At 41.2% G+C, this 17,794-nt stretch overlaps 1 protein-coding gene and 1 long non-coding RNA gene across 3 annotated transcripts in view; both read right to left on the bottom strand.

Annotated features, from left to right (window-relative positions):
• The window catches only part of LOC115594007 (complement C1q-like protein 2), a 113,563-nt gene that overhangs the window by 12,278 nt on the left and 83,491 nt on the right, over positions 1 to 17,794 (bottom strand). The window lies entirely within an intron of this gene.
• LOC115594026 (uncharacterized) lies at positions 2,930 to 4,864 on the bottom strand. The gene is made up of 3 exons (XR_003986405.1): positions 4,820 to 4,864; positions 3,283 to 3,366; positions 2,930 to 2,962 (listed from the first exon to the last, which is right to left on the bottom strand). It is a non-coding gene; the product is annotated as an uncharacterized LOC115594026 (long non-coding RNA).

Consider the following 17,794-nt stretch of genomic DNA (forward strand, 5'->3'; position numbering starts at 1 on the left):
TTCTTGTATTTGTGGTTGTTTTGACATAAACTCTCGTAAGTGTTGAACGCATTGTGCACTTGCATCACTCAGTCACTAGAACTAACTTCCACTGTGTTTATTTTCATGCAGATCTTCAACCAAATACAGTATTTTCACAATGTATGTTGATATGTACCAACAGTTGATTGGAAGTGTTCAGGCCACACACCCTCTCAGGTCTGTTCAAACTCTTTGATGCAGTACACATCTTTCACCACCAGAGGGCGGTATTACTCTGATATACAGAGAGAGTCAGCTGCAGTAAATCACACAGACTTTGTAGTAACTTCATGTTGTGTTGAAGTAAAAATGGAGGGTCATCTAATTTATTTTAATAAGGAGGCCTGAGATGCAAAAGGTCAGAATGAGACTCATGTAGTGAATCTATAAAACTCATCTCAGGCTTCACAGCCAACAGTCAATGATAACAAACACTTGAATGCAACTTTGATTTATTTGAATGTTGTTTTCATGTGACGACACAAAAGTGAAGTCAGATTGAGAATCACATTATTTGATTCATGCAGTGAATGTACAGAAAGTTGTCCTGGAGGCAGCAGTGCTGAGATATATCAGCATTTTATAAAGATTCACAGTTCAGCCAATAACAACAGGGTTTGTGACAAATCAGTCACACAGCAGCCTGAACAACATCCTCACAGTGTGAAGAGAAGGGAGCCACTGAAGGTGCTCTGGTTATTACTGCTGCAATAGACAGATTGGCCTGATGGGAGAACCAGATGAATTACATCTCCTGCTGTCAGCTCCAACACCAGAGAGTTAGTCAGATACTTTTGAATCATATTGTTGTTCTGCTCCCAATTAGCCATAATCCTTTGGTTGTTCTTGTACACAGATACAGCTGTATTACCAGCATAGTAACCCATCACAGTGAACTGGAGATTGTAGACACCTTTGACTGGTGCTGTGAAGAAACCTACAGAGTGAGAGCAGAAAATGAAAAACAGGAACAACTGATGTATGTAAAATGTCCACATGTGAGCTGCAGTATGTTACCTGTAGATGGATTGTAAGCATTGCCAATGTTGGTGAAGACCTTGCTGTATTTCAGTGTGATGTCTGTGTTGTATGGTCCAAGAGTTCCTGCATCAGTCAGAGCTGTGTAGAAGGCCACCTTTGGTTTCTCTGATGACAAGAAGAAGAACATCTGTATCATTGAACTTAACCTGGACTAAATAAGCAGTGTTGGGGAGTAACGAATTACATGTAACAACGTTACGTAATTTAATTACAAAATGTACGTAATTGTAATCCGTTACATTACTGTGAGAAAATATGTAATTAAATTACAGTTGCTTTTGGAAATTTCAATGATTACAACTTAAGTTACATTTGAAAAATCCCCGCAAAAGCTCGGATTCATCAAATAGTTTTTCGCCCCCCTGGATTCATGTTTGTTTTTAGTTTTTTTCATATCAACATCCTTCTGCCAAAACTGACGCTTGTGATTGGCTCTGTCTGGTCATGTGCCATTCGACTCAACCGACAAACCGTACGGCGGCAGTCAGACTCAGCAGCAACAGTGTCAGCGGCGCACAAGATGTTCCTGGGCTGGAAATACAAAAAACACTTCATACAGACAGAAGCCAGGCTTCCCTGTATTACAAAGGTGGCTCTCTTTTAACCCAGCTAGATCACCATGGTAACTTATGCTTAGCTCATAACCTGGTCCCGACCAGGTTCTGTTCAGAGTTTAATCATAAAATCGGCTATAAAAGCGCCGCTGTTTCACTATTTCACTCATTTACAGCTGGCGTCACCTTTACTTTGAAAGTCCAGTGGAGCTGGATCAGAACGGAGCATTTGTACGGAGGGAGAGATTGCGCTGATCCGCTGCTGTTTACTTTCTCTCTGAGCGTCTCCGCCTACAGATGTTCAGCTGAGGGGATACGCTGCTCAGCTGATGATCCGACTCGCGTCAGGAGGTCATTTATTAGGCTGTAGCCAATTTACTTTTATATACAGTCAGTCACCACTGAAAGAAGTTGTGCGCTCGCAGCGGGACAGATAATTTAACTTAATGTGGCCATGAATAAATTAATTGTTTCGCCTGTTATGTGTTGCCCAAAAGCAAATCTTGAGTAGGTCTACTCTGTTTTCTCACATTTAAAAAGGTCTTTGTACAGAGACAACATGAGATTTGCTTGTAGCTACAGCACCTAAAAAACCCACTGTAACCTATTTTCATACGCACACCAGCCTCGCTTTCAATAAAACACACACTGGCATTTTATAATTGCGATCAGTGAAATATATTAAAACAATATAAAACACAGTTTAAAACAACAGTTGTTGTTTCTTTAAAGCTTCATATTTAAAAGCAGCTCAATGTAGAGCTGTCAGAAATTAAAATCAGCCTCCTCTTGTCATATTTGGAGCAACACTGTTGCTTCAGGCTGTGATCAGGCTTTTTTGTATCGCTCATACTCTCTCCATTAAAACAACCTGCTCCTCTTGGCTGAAATCAGCCCGTTGTCGCTCCGTTTAGTGAGGAAGTGAGCCTCCTTCAGTACAGGTGAAGGTCAGACTCATAATATATGGTTAAACCTTTGAACTGAAAGGTTTATCACACTATAGGTCTTAAAATGTGAAAATGGTTAGCAGTTGAGAGATTTCATTCAAAATTAAGAAAAGTAATCATAATGTAATCAAATGTAATTAGTTACATTACTTTGAGAAAGTAATTGTAATAGTTACACTACTATTACATTTTCAACAGGGTAACTTGTAATTGTAACCAACTACATTTCCAAAGTAATCTTCCCAACACTGTAAATAAGTAATGTGTGTGTGTGTGTGTGTGTGTGTGTGTGTGTGTGTGTGTGTGTGTGTGTAGATGAGTTTATACAACCCTCACCTGCATTTTCTGTCTCCAGCTGGTCAATCCTGGACTCACTGCTGCTCAGTCTGGTCTGCAGGTCTGGAGTTAATGTAATGACAGTGAATCACAGAACAGATCAGACATCAAAATATCAAACTGTTAACATGCACAACACATTATTTACAGTATCTTGACTCATATCTTCTTTGTCTGTCTGAGTGCTAAAACTATTGTTTCCTTCATGATCAGAACATATACTGACACAATAAGTAATTTTCCATGCTGTCCAAAACAACAAATGTGATTGTTACACAAATTATTCACAAAAATCATTTCTCATCCAGCACCTGTGTAGTTAAGGTGTTCTTTAGGCAACATAAACTGTTCTTAATTTGAGGTGAAGGTTGTCAGTGTGATACCTGCATTCTCTTTTTCTAGGTCACTTGTTTTGCTCTCGGAGGACGTCAGTCTCCTTTCAAAAGATACCAGTTCTGTGGCTTGGACTGAAAAACAGAAGAAGATTGATTTTTGTTTCTGAATGCGTAAATTGATTTCTTATAATACAAAAACACAAAACAATGAGCTCTGTTATATTTTTCATTTAAGGACACTTTCATCTTATCCATGTTGATTTCTGAAGCTTTATTGTTGGAGCTCACAATAAGTTTTTAGTGCACTGACACACTTCAGTCAAACTCTTCAAGGAAAACATGATCAACATCCATATAAATCATAATCAGTCTGATCATCTCTTGATGTTTCCAATAGCTCCATCATCATGTCGACACTTTGGCTAATGAGTAATTACCAAAATACTTTCAATATGTTTTTAGCTTTTTTATCAAAGAGACTAAATTGCATTCAGTGGAACACATGTAATTCTTATCAAAGTTTTCAATAATATCACAGACAATAACGAACCATGAAAGTGAATGAATGAATGAATGAATAGTTTTATTTCGGTTACAATATAAAAATACTTAAATTATGTGCAATCAAAGTTATAAAACCTTCATGTTTGTCAGTCACAGACCTGCATTCTCTTTTTCTAGGTCACTTGTTTTGTTCTCGGTTGCCGTCAGTCTAGTTCCCAAAGATGTCAGTTCTGTGGCTTGGACTGAAAAACATGAGTTTGATGTGTTTTTATGAATGGGTAAATACATTTCTAAACAATTTTGAAATACACAAGCTATGTTTTATCATGTATTTAATGTAGTGTAATTATCTCATCCATACCACGTGGATTGTTACAGCTTTATTCTGGAGCTCACAATAAATTCATCGTTTCACTTCATCACCTGCATTTTCTGTCTCCAGCTGGTCAATCCTGAACCTGCTGATGAGAAGTTCACTCTCACTGCTGCTCAGTCTGGTCTGCAGGTCTGGAGTTAATGTAATGACAGTGAATCACAGAACAGAGCAGACATCAAAATATCAAACTGTTAACATGCAAAACACATTTACAGTACAGACCCTCATCTTATCTCCAGAATGAATACTTAAAAATGTTCACACAGTCCACCACTTTGGATTGTCATGAATTCATGAACACACTTCATGTTCTCCAAAGGATGGATCCCACCGTGACGCCCTGATGTCTCTTCTCGCGCCACCAGGATGCTGAAATTTATGTTGTTGTTTTTTTGTTATCTCAATAGCTGTTGGATTGATTACCTTAAACTTTGTTACACACTCATGTTCCCCTCAGGATGAACTGTAATCAACTGTTGATCACTTAACTTTTCATCTAGTTCCATCATCAGGTCAAAATGTTGTTGAGTCAAAGAGAGTTTGGTTTGTGAAGAAACACTTTTGAACAACTTGTTACTTTTTAAACTGAAACTTAAATAATGTTCAAAGATGTGCACAATACACTGTTAACACAGATTAAAATAATATCATAGACAATAACAAACCATGAAAGTTATAAAACCTTCATGTTTGTCAGTCACAGACCTGCATTCTCTTTTTCTAGGTCACTTGTTTTGCTCTCGGTTGTCGTCAGTCTAGTTCCCAAAGATGTCAGTTCTGTGGCTTGGACTGAAAAACACGAGTTTGATTCATTTTTGTGAATTGTTGAATACATTTCTGAACAAGGTTTGAAATGCACACTATGTTTTATCATTAATTAAATGTAGCACAATGATCTTATCCATGACACTTGGATTGTTACAGCTTCATTCTGGAGCTGGAAATTCAAAACATATATCTGTTGTATTTGTCATTAAATGAAGTTAGAATCATACATATCATAAGGATGTTGAAAGCTTTTTCTTGAACTCTCAGTCATCACATCAGTGCACTGACACACTTCAGTGGAACATGATCATCACTGAACAGGAAAAGTAATCAGTCTGTACCTGAATTCTCTCTCTGCAGCAGCTCCACCACCATGTCTCTCAGTGCCCTCAGCTCCGTCCAGATGTCAGAGGTGGTTTGTTCTGTGATCTGCTCGGTCGATTCCTCAGCTGCATCTTTTGGATCTGTGTTCTGGTTGATCTCAGCCACCTCACCGAGGCCTCCAGCCTCCCCCTGAGCCCCTGATCCACACAGACCGAGCAGCAACAACAGCAAACCAACAACAACCCTCATCGTCTCCACAAGGTACAGTGGTAGAGTGGGTCTGTCTTATATCGTCTCCAAACTTCAGCTGGCTGAACGAATGGGAAAAACAACAAGTGTTTCTTGTTTGACAGTTTGATTCAAGGCCTCAGATTATTCAATATGTTCTCTGTGCTGGTGAGAAAATACAAGCTGCTACAGGCTGGAGGAACACTTTAACTGTGACACCCTCTCATGTAGTCACAACTGTGTCAACACTGTGTTTATTAATACACACACATGGACATGTCTTCACTGAGTCTCTCTTCTGAGCTCATTCTTTTACAAATGTTCTAAATTAATATGAAAATCGTGCTTGGATTGAGCACTGTGATCGTCCTGAGAGTGGGTCAGGGGTCAAAAAGTCAAGGGTCAGATCTTCATTCATTTTTATGCTGAATCGCACAAAATGCCAGTTTTCTACATGATGTTGCATCAATTCCTCCACTTCTTCTTACTTTTTATCATCAGTTTGTTTCCTTCAATGTTGTTTTTTGCTTTTATTGTCTTTAACTAGAAAATCTGAATCTTAAATCTTCATGGTGAGTTATGAAATGCACAATTTTTATCAATGCAGATATTAATGCACAGTAAACACAGTTTCTCATTCATATTTTCATCAGGAAGACTTTAATGCATATTGACAAGTTTGCATTTGTAGAAAACGGAGGTGGATTACGAGCAGGACAACAATAGATGTCACTTTCACTGCAACATGTCTATGCATGTAACATCAGGCATGAAAACGGGTCAGGGGTGAAAAAGGGGAGAAGGATACGTTCGGGGTCATGCTCCCCTTGATGAAAATTTTGAATATTTCATATTTAAACATCAATCTGATGCATTTTTTAAGCAAAATCAAGCAGAATTACAAGACAGTGAATGTATCTATACATACATCTATCTATACATTGTCACATTATGCTATATAAGAAATGAGACTGACAACTTCTCTCATGACATGTGCAACAGCACAACTTTAATAGTGCAATCTGCCGCAAAGAGTGTGTTTTCACAAGACCAACATGGGTTTTGAAAAAGTTGCTGCCTCTCTGCTTGGAAGAAAGGTGCTGGCAACACGTGTTGATGCTGTGACCTGCACCTTCTTCCTGTGCACTTCTGTTTGACAGTGTGCCTGCAGTGCATGGCTGCCCTTGTTTGCATAGTTAATAGCTGTTTTTATACTGGGCAGCAAGCTGCAAATTCATCTGTCCTTTTTGTCGATGACATGCACTGATGTGCGACCCACAGCCGAGGAATTTTAAAACCAGAAAACAGCTGATCACAGCAGTCAGTCCGCACATGTTCGCAGTTCATTCTCTGGTATACCTCCATGTCCCTCTTCCTCCATCTGCTTCAGCTCACGCTCCAGCGACGCTTTGTACTGCAGGTTGTCATGGTGCTGATGCAAAGAAGAAAACACATCTTTACATTTACCAAACAAACTAGAGATCGACACAGAAGTCATATTTTATAGAAAGGATCACTTTTGGTCTTGTAGGTTCACCTGTTGTGCCACCAGTCCGGTGCCACAGGCCACATCCAACACGACAGCCGCCTCACGATCGCCGCTGAAATGTGTGGAGATGCTGTTTGCTGCCAGACTCGGTGCACGGTAGTCCAGAACAGCCACATCCTATTCAGATGAGTTTGAAGTAAAACCAGTAACTTTGAGCACAGATGCAGAAGGCAAACATGAACATCTATCTGAGCATATTCATTCATTTTGTATAAAGACATCACACTATTGAATATATACTGTAGAACTGCTGTGAGTGCAGTGACACCATATTTGGGCACTATATACACTATACAGGGGGGCCAGACTCAGAGTTATGGGGGCACTGGCCCCTGTTGGCCCCCCTAGAACCGCCACTGTTATACAATACAAAGATACAGAGCCTCATAATGTTATATATTGAACTGTGTTATTTAGATTAAGGAGGCACTTTGTAGTTTTGGAGAAGAAATTAAAAGTCAGAATCTTAACAGTTATTATATTAACGATTTAATAATACAAACTCAGAAATATCTATTTTCCCTACACCTGAATACACACTGTTAGAAGCTAGAAAGGTGGCAGGGTCCGCCACATATAAACAAAGTAAAACAGAATGAAACTGTGTTGTCTTTTAAGGTCAGTTTGTTTATTTCATTTGTTTCGGCAGTACGGAGGTGCTAATGCATGCTTTTATTTCCTGTCTCTTAGATTATTGTAATGCCCTGCTCTCTGGTCTTCACAAAAAGAGTTCTCTAAATCTCCAATTATTACAAAACTCAGCCGCACGCGTGCTGACGAGGACCAGAGGGCGGGAGCACATTACACCAGTTTTAGAGTCACTGCATTGGCTCCCCGTCCGCTTCAGGATCGATTTTAAGGTTCTTTTACTGGTTTTTAAATGTCTTAACGACCTTGCGCCCTCCTACTTATCTGAGCTGCTTTTACCATATCAACCCTCGCGGACCCTGAGGTCCTCCGGCTCTGGCCTTTTATCCATACCAAAACCAAGAACTAGAACCCACGGTGAGGCGGCATTTAGACACTATGGCCCCCACCTGTGGAACAGCCTGCTGGAGAACCTCAGGTCTGCAGAGACTGTTGATATTTTTAAGGGAAGGTTAAAGACACACCTTTTTAATCAGGCTTTTAACTAATATTTTAAATTCTTATTCCGTTCTCATGTGGTTCTGTCGTATTTCATGTTGTTCCTTCTATCTTGTTTTTTAAAACAATTTTAATCTTAAATAATTTCATTTTTATTTATCTTCGGTACAATTTTATTTTATCTACTATCTTACATATTTCTATCCTTTTAACTGTTTACTCCATTTACTTATATTTTGTCAGGGTTTTTATCCTATCTTATGTTTTTAGTTTTTAAGGTTTAACTCCAGAGTTTCCTCAGGGGGGTCCTCCACACTGGGAGCTGTGTCTGGGCTGCTGCTGGGGTGCTGTCCCTGGGTCCCTTCGGCCCGGCCAGCTGTTGTCTGTCAGGGTCGGGGGGCCTGGGCACTGGTGCCCCCGTGGCACAGCCTGTGACTCCTCCCAGTGTGGACGGCCCCAAAGGCGGCACCTCCTCAATCCTCACAGGTGTGTGTGTGTGTGTGTGTGTGAGTGTGTGTAGTATGGAGGGTGGGAGGGAGGGGCTTTCTTTATTATTGTGATATCTTTCTTGTGTAAAGCACTTTGTGCTGCACGGCCGTGCATGAAAAGTGCTCTATAAATAAAGTTGTTGTTGATAATGATAAAAGTAAGAAATGAAGGGTAATCAAGTGTGAAAGAGTTGCTGAAACATACTACTGGACACCAGCTGATTGAAATGTGCATCTACTGATTAAAGCTGCTGTAGTGTGATGATGTGAAGAGTGAAAATGTAAACACAGATATAAGAACAAAATCATATAACCAGATATACAACACTGCTATTGTTCTTTAAAATGCAGATATGATGGGATATATCAAGAAGGGGACTGAGTTATCAAAGAGTTTCTAAGAGCCAGAGATACAGATAGAGGAAAAGCACCTGATTAAAAAAACAAAGTGATGCGAAGAGCAACTGGTCTATGTGCAGTTCTGCACGTGGGCCAAAGCTTCACACAGGTGCAGAAGGAAGAACGAGGATTTTCCATAGAAAAATAGCAGCGTCAGCAGAAATAAAGAAGAGTAGTGATTGGTTGAGGCATGAAGCCTGTGACACCCTCTCATGTAGTCACAACTGTGTCAACACTGTGTTTATTAATACACACACACAGACTAACACTCACAGACACACACTGATCCTGATGCTGCATGTGTGGCTGACTCAACTCAGTGAGTATAAAGACAAAAGTATTTAAAAAACGTATCCACATCTTTGTTCTTATACAGTGTGAATATTTCCCATGAGCCTCTACACCACAACATCTGCCATCACAAAATGCAGACTGTCATATATTTTTCATGCAGTTGGCAGCAGTTAGCGGTGACTCTGGTGATATACTGCCCCCTATATGTTGCAAGTATGAATTCAGCAGTTGGCCAATTCTTACTTATTCTGTAATCTCCTTACTTCTGAGGGTGTTTTCATCTGCATTTGCTCATTTGTCAGCAGGATTACATGAAAACTATGGAGGTGATCTCCATTAAAACTCAGAAGGACGATGGGTCTCAGCCCAGAATAGACCCCACTAACTCTTCCAGCAGAAGGGATGGACCCCACGTTGTGAAATAGGGCGCTTTTCAGATTTTTTCCTTAATTTGTCAGGGAATAATTTATTGGTCTTGATGAAAAGAAATTAGGTGTATTTATGTCACTTCAATCTGTGAGTAACTGTTGGGCCAGAAACATATCATAAAAAGTACAAAATAAAGTTCAAGGCACATGGACAGTCTCGCGCAGTGAATTTCAAAGTGGAGACCACCAGTGGGCGCTAGGGGGGCTCATAAAATTGGAGGGAAAATAAGAAAAAAAAAATGATATATATATATATATTTAATAACAATATGTCCTGAACCATACAACATGTAAACTGCCATAATCAGGTTCAGCTTGAAGTTCGGCATGACTACGACGACTACTGGTTGTTATCAAGCTGCTCTGCTCTTCAAGCTAGCGTGTAGCTAGTCAGCACAAAATGGACAGGTTTTTGACAACAAATAGACAGAAGGAGCAGATCAACAGCTCTGCTGTGGAGGACTCTGCGGCAAAAATCCTAAGAATTTATGGCCAACTACAATCCGAAAATATGAGGCAGCATGTATTAAGTATGGCTTTACAGCCATACAGAAAAATGGCCATGATTGCCTGAAATGCGTCCTCTATGTGGAGACCCTCTCAAACGAGTGTTTAGATGTTTGCAAATAACTGAACACATTGTGTACTTGCATCTGTTATTTTGATATGTACCAACAGTTGATTGGAAGTGTTCAGGCCACACACCCTCTCAGGTCTGTTCAAACTCTTTGATGCAGTACAAATCTTTCACCACCAGAGGGCGGTATTACTCTGATATACAGAGAGAGTCAGCTGCAGTAAATCACACAGACTTTGTAGTAACTTCATGTTGTGTTGAAGTAAAAATGGAGGGTCATCTAATTTATTTTAATAAGGAGGCCTGAGATGCAAAAGGTCAGAATGAGACTCATGTAGTGAATCTATAAAACTCATCTCAGGCTTCACAGCCAACAGTCAATGATAACAAACAGAATCCAAACACTTGAATGCAACTTTGATTTATTTTAAATTGTTTTCATGTGACGACACAAAAGTGAAGTCAGATTGAGAATCACATTATTTGATTCATGCAGTGAATGTACAGAAAGTTGTCCTGGAGGCAGCAGTGCTGAGATATATCAGCATTTTATAAAGATTCACAGTTCAGCCAATAACAACAGGGTTTGTGACAAATCAGTCACACAGCAGCCTGAACAACATCCTCACAGTGTGAAGAGAAGGGAGCCACTGAAGGTGCTCTGGTTACCAATGGTGTCATGTATACAATCGCTTCTTGGGAGAACCAGGTAAATTTCATCTCCTGCTGTCAGCTCCAACACCAGAGAGTTAGTGAAAAACTTTTGAACCATATCATTGTTATAATCCCCATTAGCCATGATCCTTTGGTCGTTCTTGTACACATGTACAGCTATACGGCGAGAACTGTAACCAAACACAGTGAACTGGAGATAGTAGACACCTTTGACTGGTGCTGTGAAGAAACCTACAGAGTGAGAGCAGAAAATGAAAAACAGGAACAACTGATGTATGTAAAATGTCCACATGTGAGCTGCAGTATGTTACCTGTAGATGGATTGTAAGCATTGCCAATGTTGGTGAAGACCTTGCTGTATTTCAGTGTGATTGCTGTGTTGTATGGTCCAAGAGTTCCTGCATCAGTCAGAGCTGTGTAGAAGGCCACCTTTGGTTTCTCTGATGACACAAAAAAGTCTGAAATGTGTTTGGTGTGTGTGTGTGCGCGCGCGTGTGTGTGTGTGTGTGTGTGTGTGTGTGTGTGTGTGTGTGTGTGTGTATCTGGATGAGTAGATACATCCCTCACCTGCATTTTCTCTCTCCAGCTGGTCAGTCCTGGACTCACTGCTGCTCAGTCTGGTCTGCAGGTCTGGAGTTAATGTAATGACAGTGAATCACAGAACAGACCAACACATTGTTTACAGTAACTTTAACTCTCATCACTTCTGTTGAACCAGCGCTCACAAAGATGTTCAAAACTATTGTAAATGTCCATCACAAGGTTAAATCACGATGTGACTCTTAATGTGAAAAGTGCAGACAAGTGTGCCACATTGAAATATTTATTTGCCTTTCTTACTCTACAGATGAACGTGTCTCTGAACATGATGACTTGAGTGATTTGCAATATTTCTAAAAACAGGCAATTAAGACCAAGTATGTGTCATGTGAATATTACATTCATTCAACAATCAATTATTTCTTTCTATCCACACAGAGACTTGGAGGGAAACACTGGAAAATGAGGCCGATACGTTGTAGTTGCCTGATTATAGTTTCCATCGTCCATATAAACTGTAATCAGTCTGATCATCTCTTGATGTTTCCAATAGCGCCATCATCAGGTCGACACTTTGACTAATGACTAATTACCTAAATACTTTCAATATGTTTTTAGCTTTTTTATCAAAGAGATTGGGACTAAAATTGCATTCAGTGAAACACATGTAATTCTTAACAAAGTTTGCAATAATATCATAGACAATAACAAACCATGTAAAGTTATAAAACCTTCATGTCTTCATTGTCAGTCACAGACCTGCATTCTCTTTTTCTAGGTCACTTGTTTTGCTCTCGGTTGCCGTCAGTCTAGTTCCCAAAGATGTCAGTTCTGTGGCTTGGACTGAAAAACATGAGATTGATGTATTTTTGAGAATGGTTGAACATATTTCTCACAAGTTTAAAATACACAAAGCTATGTTTTATTATTGATTAAATGTAGCATACTTATCTCATCCACACCACGTGGATTGTTACAGCTTTATTCTGGAGCTCACAATAAATTCATCGTTTCACTTCATCACCTGCATTTTCTGTCTCCAGCTGGTCAATCCTGAACCTGCTGATGTAGAAGTTCACTCTCACTACTGCTCAGTCTGGTCTGCAGGTCTGGAGTTAATGTAATGACAGTGAATCACAGAGAATGTTTAGTGATGCTGATACTGATGAAGGAAACTGGTTTCAAGGAAGGAGATTGTGTTCAGAGCACTGGGGTGTCAGGTGTGACTGTGTGGCAATGAAAAACTGATAACACGGCTCACAGGTCAGGTAGGAGGGATGAACAGAACTTTGCTGTGGACCTGAATGAGGTTTGGACCGGTCCTGGAAATACTGTTGTTGTCAACCCTCACCTGCATTTTCTCTCTCCAGCTGGTCAATCCTGGACTCACTGCTGCTCAGTCTGGTCTGCAGGTCTGGAGTTCATGTAATGACAGTGAATCACAGAACAGAGCAGACATCAAAATATAACTGCATGTACAACAATCATGTAAAGTGAATTGACTCTCGTCTTATCTGCTCAACTCATCATACCAAATTTAAAATAACAGCTAGAAACCATTATTCATACAGTTGAACAGTTTAATTTTGTTAATTCAAAATGACTTAAATCGATCAAATACAATTAAAATGGAATTTAAACAAATACAATTAATTTCCAGTAATCACACATCAATTAACTAATTTAACCCAAATGATTTAAATTGAATCAACTTAATGAAAAAAATACACAATTAGATAATTGACTCAAATAAACTCAATTGAATCAAATTATCTCAAACCTATTATGTGTCTTCTATGACATTGAGTGAATGTAAATAATGACATTTATATTTTATATAATTTATAATTAAATTGTACATTGTATATATCTATTAAAACTTTATAGATATGTGGGGGAAATTCTGAACTGACCAAGCAGTCTATAAAGTGATTAAAAATAACTCCACATTTATCAGCTGCAACAGAAGAGTGACGCACATGTAAATGAATCAATGATGATGATCGAATAGTGTAATATATATTATATTGACATGTGACATTCTTCATTAAAATCATTGTGTCATATCATGTTTGTCAGTCACAGACCTGCATTCTCTTTTTCTAGGTCACTTGTTTTGCTCTCGGTTGTCGTCAGTCTAGTTCCCAAAGATGTCAGTTCTGTGGCTTGGCCTGAAAAACAAAGGTTTTTAAAGTTTTTAAATTACAAAAAAAAATTAAAAACAGATCACCGTTTTATTTGTCATTAAATTAAGTAGAATTTTCCGTATCATATCAATGTTGAAAGCTTTTTCTTGAGCTCACAGTAAGTACATCAATACACTGACACACTTCAGTGGAACATGATCATCACTGAACAGGAAAAGTAATCAGTCTGTACCTGAATTCTCTCTCTGCAGCAGCTTCACGTGAACATTGAGCTCCACCACCATGTCTCTCAGTGCCCTCAGCTCCGTCCAGATGTCAGGGTAGGTTTGCTTTGTGGTCTGCTTGGTTGATTCCTCAGTTGCATGTTTTGGATCTGTGTTCTGGTTGATCTCAGCCACCTCACCGAGGCCTCCAGCCTCCCCCTGAGCCCCTGATCCACACAGACCGAGCAGCAACAACAGCAAACCAACAACAACCCTCATCGTCTCCACAAAGGTACAGTGGTAGAGTGGGTCTGTCTTATATCGTCTCCAAACTTCAGCTGGCTGAACGAATGGGAAAAACAACAAGTGTTTCTTGTTTGACAGTTTGATTCAAGGCCTCAGATTATTCAATATGTTCTCTGTGCTGGTGAGAAAATACAAGCTGCTACAGGCTGGAGGAACACTTTAACTGTGACACCCTCTCATGTAGTCACAACTGTGTCAACACTGTGTTTATTAATACACACTCATAGACAAACACTCACAGAAACACACTGATCCTGATGCTGCTTGTGTGGCTGACTCAACTCAGTGAGTGAGTAAAAATTTCACAAAGTCACCAGGAGAAACCTTTTTGTTGTGGTTTGCACCATATGAATTTATTCTTAATTGTGTGTGTGTGTGTGTGTGTGTGTGTGTGTGTGTTTTGAATTGTCTCTCTCTCCTGTGAGGCTGAAGGACCTCCCCCTGGAGCAACCTGGCACACCTGCAAGTACTAATCACCTTCCCAAACAGATAAAAAGGAGGAAACGGAGCAGGACGGGGGCTGGAGGAATCCAACGGACACAGCAGAGAAGAAACAAGAGCAGCAAAGGACGCGCTGACTGAACTCCACCTGGTTCCCCCTTTACCTGCAATCAGGGAGAAGTAAAGTCTGGCTGGACAGCTTTTGGACCACTGACTAAGACTCTTTTAAAGGAACGTGCCACTTCATCACCCCAATCTTTTCTTTTGGACTGTCTGTTTTTACCACATCTGCCTGTGTTAATAAACTGCCTCATTGAACTTCTGACTACTTGTTTAACCAGAGCGTAAAGAAACCTGTGACACTTTTTGGCGTTGTCGGCAGGATCTCTGGGTTACAAGTGTGCAGTCATAAGTATTGAAAACCAGGCAGTGGCAGCACCTGGACCAGTGGCTTTTAATTCAATCTGGCCATGGTTTATGGGTGTACCTTGGGCCCCAAGGTTTAATGGTAAGAGTGATGGTCTTAAATATGGGGATTGGGCCAATCAAATGAAAGCCCTTCTTAGGGCTCAGAGGCTCACAGAGGAGCAAACAATTGATTTTATTCTCAGTGCTGTAGAAGACGATGCTAAAAGGGAAATCCAACTGCTTGATGAACAAAATAGGAACACAGCAGATAAAATATTTGATTTCTTGAACAGACTGTATGGGGGGACCTCGTCTGCTGCTGACCTTCGTATGAAATGTTTTAATATAAGGCAAGGCAGCCGGGAAGTACTGTGTGATTTTAGCCTTCATATCCTGGAAGCTTTTCAGCAATGGAGGGAGGCAGAACCAGATGGGTACAGCCCGCCAGGAGACTACTCTGAGGGACCAACTGATTGTCAGTCTACAAGCGGGGCTGCTAAAAAAGGAACTACAAAGGCAGGTACGGCCGAACCCCTTACATGACTTGTTCTGAGCTGTTTGAGGAAGCTAAGGAGTTGGAGAAAGAATGTTGGGGTGATGACTGTGAACGCCAGTCCAAACAAGTCATGACAGTGCCCCAATCTGATGACTCCACTCAGTGGGAAGACCAGAGCAGAACTGGTAAAGCTGGTCACAGAGCTGGGAAATTTGAAGGAGGAACTGAGGAGCAGTAAGCAAGCTTCTGTTCAACAAGGAAGAGTCTTTGAACAGCCACGCCCTCGACGCCCAATGGCATGCCCTTGTTGGGATGAACAAGGGCGCCCAATTTGCTTGCGTTGTGGACAACCAGGGCACTTCTGCTGGGACTGCCCTCAGCGCCAGCAGACCCAGCTGCCTTTAAATCCTCAGGTCCAGCCACTGTAGGGCGAGTGGATGCACTTAACCCACTTGGACAGAGTGTTTCAGAAGCTCTATGAACATGGACTGAAATTGCAGCCTAAGAAATGCACCCTGTTCACCCTGGGCCATCGGGTCAGTCAGCAGGGGGTGTCTCCAAATCCAGACAGGGTTAAGGCAGTGCAAGACTGGCCACCCCCTTCCACTGGAAGACAGGTGCGCTATTTTCTTGGGTTTGCAGGTTATTATAGAAGGTTTATCCTCTCTTTTGCAAAAAAAATCGCCGCCCCTCTGCATGAGCTAACACATGGTACCAAACAGCTGGGCTCCAACACCCAGCCAGTTGAATGGACACCCAGCTGTCAAGAAGCCTTTGAGCGCTTGAAGAAAATGATGGTGAGTGCTCTTATTCTTGCATATGCAGATTACAAGTTGCCATTTAGGTTGTACACTGATGTCGGCTTCGAGGGACTAGGTGCAGTACTCTCTCAGGTGCAGGTGGAGAAGGAGAGGGTTATAGCATATGCCAGCCGAGCTCTGAGCCCAAATGAGCGGAATGATAAAAATTACAGCTCATTCAAATTGGAACTACTTGCACTGAAGTTGGCTATAACAGAAAAATTCAAGGACTACCTGTGGGGGGCACAGATAACAGTTTTTATGGATAACAACCCCTTAGTCCATTTGAATACTGCAAATCTGGGGGCTGCGGAGCAAAGGTGGGTGGCACAGCTGGCTAACTATGATTTTGTTGTAAAATATCACCTAGGAAAAGAAAACAGCAATGCAGATGCCCTGACCCCAAAATGTACAACCCCATACAATGGCGGTGGGAGCAGAGGAGGATGAAGCAGATGGACCTCGGGAATGGATAGGCTGCCCGCAGGAAGATCCCACACTGAAGCAGGTTATAGCCATGGTGCAACAAGGTAAACCCCTAGGGCACATTGAGGGGCTTAACAGGAAGTTATTGACACCTTATAACAAATGTTGGGCCCAGTTAAGGGTAAAAGATGGCCTTCTCTTGTAGCTTGGGGAGGAGGGTGGATCAAATGAACTGTTTACACTGATCGTGGTTGCCCCCAGGATGGAGGAGGCTGGTGTGGAAGGAGTACCATGATGCGGTTGGCCACATGGCAGAGGCTAAAACCCTGTCCTTCTTAAAGCGGTGTTTCTACTGGCCTGGACAGGGGAAGGATGTCCATCAGTGGTCAACAGAATGTGGGTACTGCCGATTACAGCGACCACTGCCGGAGGTAAGGGCCCCACTAAAATCTGTTGTCACTTCCTACCCTCTGGAGATAGTAGCCATAGGCTATTTGTCCCTGGGCTGACAAGGAGATGTTTTTTCGGATATACTCGTTGTTACAGATGTCTTCTCCAGGTTTGCATGGGCAATTCCAACCAACAACCAGACTGCCACAACAACAGCTAAGATGCTCTGGCAACATGTCATCCAACCTTTTGGCTGTCCAGAAAGGATACACTCAGACCGTGGAGCTGCATTCGAGTCTTCATTAATGTCCGAACTGTGCCAAATGTATGGAGCCCGTAAGAGCCGAACAACCCCTTATCATCCCCAAGGAAATGGCTCTGTTTAGAGGTTAAACAAGACTTTGCTAACAATGTGGAGTTCCTGAGAGGGGGAGGACCAAGCACTGTGGCCCCAGAAATTACCAGAGTTGGTACATGCAAATAACAACTTTGTGAATGAATCCACTGGACTTTCACCTTTCTTTGTCATGTTCGGCAGGCATGCCCGTCTCCCAGTGGATGTAGTGATGGTAGCCAGCTCAGTCAGAGGAACCACATCAGAAGGATGGGTACAGGCTCACCACAAAGCTCTCCTCCTGGCATATGAGACTGTTGTAGAACATGCACAACAGAGACAGACTCAGGATCAACAGCGCTACAACCTGAGA

This window comes from Sparus aurata, chromosome 13 (assembly GCF_900880675.1).
Source record: "Sparus aurata chromosome 13, fSpaAur1.1, whole genome shotgun sequence".
Taxonomy (NCBI): Eukaryota; Metazoa; Chordata; class Actinopteri; order Spariformes; family Sparidae; genus Sparus; species Sparus aurata.